A 3,027-nucleotide genomic window follows, 5' to 3' on the forward strand; every position below is an offset into this window, starting at 1 on the left:
GTTCTGTTTCACCAGGTGGCTCACCTTGAAAACTCTAGAAATTATTGAACCCACTAAAACAAACTCTGCTCACACTAAAGTAGAATTGAAACTTTTTACTTTTATTTTATAATGAGAAGCTTTCCCTGATAGTACTTTAGTTCAGCGTAAATTATTCATGCGCTTAGAAAAATCACAGGAAATCAATGAAACTTCCACATCATTTTGACATCATACCTGTATTTACTAACTGGGTAATCAGGCTCAGTGAGTAGACATATTTGCCATATCAAGTATTTTTGTTTGTATTTGGAAAACATAGTCTCCATTTCCTTGACAAATACCTGTATGTTTCCTGATAACAGCCACTGAAGCTCACTGTGGCTCCTAGAATAACCAGGCTGGTCCTCTTAAGCCCCATGTGAGTCCCTCTGGGTTTGTGCTCAGCTCCCCCTGCAGCCTCCCTCACTGTGTCTCCCAGAGCGCAGTAGTACACAGCCGAGTCTGACATTTGCACTGAAGGTTTCCTCAGGTGGAAAGAGCTGTCTGTCTTCACAAGACTGGCCCGAAAACCTCTGTTGCTCACCTCCTGATTATCCGATGAGCTTTTCAGGAGGAGAACAGGCTCTTTGTTTTGATATTGGACATACCAGAAAACAAAAACTGAATATGTACTCTGGTAAGTGCATTTCAGGGTCAAAAATGCCCCCTCTACGAGGGTAACAGGGCCTTCTGTCTGGTTCACTGAGGCTCCACTGGTCCCCCCTAAAAAAAAAATAAAGGTTTTGTTACATTGGCAGTGAAGAGGGATGGTCTCCAGTATGGTAGGGATTAAAAGTTATCCTAAAACCAAGGAATAGGACATCTTCAACATCTTGAATAAAGGTTACTTACTCAATATCAACAAGATCACAAGTCCCAAGCAGGAAGGAGACAGCATGGCTGACAGAGAAGCAGCAGAGAAGCAGCAGCAGTATTGGTTGGTAGTAATGTTCCTCTACTCTCTTGGTCCCTTATTGGAATAGTCTTGGCTCAGGAGTTAAGCAAGACAAACTGCCCTGCAAGTTCATGTCACAGGCTGTAAAAAAGGTGTGTTCAGAAATGGAAGAGGTGTGTCAAACCACCACCCAAGGGCAGCAGCGCCCTCTCCTGGTTTCTCCTCTGTCCTGCAGCCTGCTTTGAATTTGATATTTACCTTGGAGTGGAGCTTAAATTGGAGACATAGAAGGGAACTGTGGCTGGGGTGAGAGGTAGAGCTCTAGGAAGGAAGCACCAAACACCTTCTGCACGCTTCACAGTGGTGTAGGAGGTGAGACAGTGTGCAATTCCTCAGGGCCCTCTTTAAGGTTCAGGGGAATATGGCTCCTTTAAGTCTCCCTAGTCCCAGCATCTAATGTCTGTTCACATCAAGTATTAAGCTAGTTTTAGGCGTCTTAGGCTATACTGAGAGTTGAAAAACACACAATCTAAGTTCTCTTCTTGACATATTCCCCCGCAGGTCCCCTGGAACCAGGGGATGAGCCCCTCTGCTTAGAATACTCTCCCTTCCCTTCTCTGACTTTACCTAAGTAACTTCTATTCATTCTTTAAGAATCAATTGACATGCCACCTTCTTGTGAAAGCACCCACCCAGCTCTTCAGGCTGAGTTAGTGCCCATCTCTTTTCCCACTTTACTTGTACACATATCATCACTGTCATTGCTGTATATTAGAATCATCCGTGTCCTGTTTTCAAACTAGCGTTGGTGCCCTTGCGATCAGAAACTTAATCTTATGAGTCTCAGTATGCAGTTTCTGAAAATATACAGTCCCTTAGTTCATAGCTGGTGTTCAAAAACTATCTGAAGAATGAGTGAATAAATGAATGAGTGAACATGTCTGGTAAGTACAGTTGTCTTTAAAAGACAATTCTCATACTGACTACTTTTTAAATTTTATGGTACCTTATGTACACAAAAATTGGAGTTAAATATAAACATCTTGGGCTCACAGGTCTTACATCAAGACCAAAACTCCAAGTATTCTCATGTAAGTCCTATCCTTAGGGATTGGCTAACTTTTTTCTGTAAAAGGGGAAATAGTAAATTCTTTAACTTTTGAAGTCATTTGGTCTTTGTTGAAATTAATCACCTCTGCTGTTACAGCACAAAGCAGCCATAGTCAATCATAAATAAGTGAGCAAGGCTGTTTATCAATAAAACTTTATTTAAAGAATACAGGTAGCAGGCAGGTTTAACCTGTGGGCCATAGTTTGCCAACCTCTTCTACACTCCAAGAATCTATCCATAATCCTCCAGAGATCTATTAACTCCTACCTGAGAAACTCAACTATCTTTTTATTTTTGCTCTTTCTACATTATTATCATAGTCCTTTGAGAAGGCTTAAAATATAGGAAGTATATTGAATGAGTTACTAGGTAGAAAGAAGGAAGAAGGAGATTTGATGATCCTATAGGCTAAGATACTTTGGTGCTCAGAATCAAGAGCAAGAAATACAAACATGGTCCCTGCCATTAAGGATCTCACAGAGTAATATGAAAATAGATTTTAATCAAATAATTCTACATAATAAAATCCTAATATGCAAATAGACCCAAAGACGGAACTACCGGTGGATCAACAGGTTGCTATGATGCCCACTGACCACCAGGGAGAATACACTCAATGCAAGAGCTGCCCCAGCCTGCAGGCCCCAGGCTAGACAAGCTGGGTTCTGGGGGGACCCTCCCAGATAGCCCTGCTGGTCGCCCCCCAAAGGGATGCGACTGGCGGCACTGGGTAGCGGGACAAGAAAGTGGGCAGCCCCAGGCCAACCAAGGTGGGTGCCAACCAAGGCCCCCTGATTGCCCTGACTGTCACCTCAAAGATCAGCTCTGATCACCAGTCAGGCCTAGGGACCCTACCCGGGCACGAATTTCATGCATTGAGCCTCTAGTTGATAAATAAAGGGAAAACTGCAAGTTTGGAAAGACAGAGCTCTGAGTTTCTATGCATGCACAATAAGTTTCCTTCAGTTACTGACTCTTGGACAGATGTACAGAACGAGCA

This window comes from Myotis lucifugus, unplaced genomic scaffold, assembly GCF_000147115.1.
Source record: "Myotis lucifugus unplaced genomic scaffold, Myoluc2.0 scaffold_297, whole genome shotgun sequence".
NCBI classification, from domain to species: Eukaryota; Metazoa; Chordata; class Mammalia; order Chiroptera; family Vespertilionidae; genus Myotis; species Myotis lucifugus.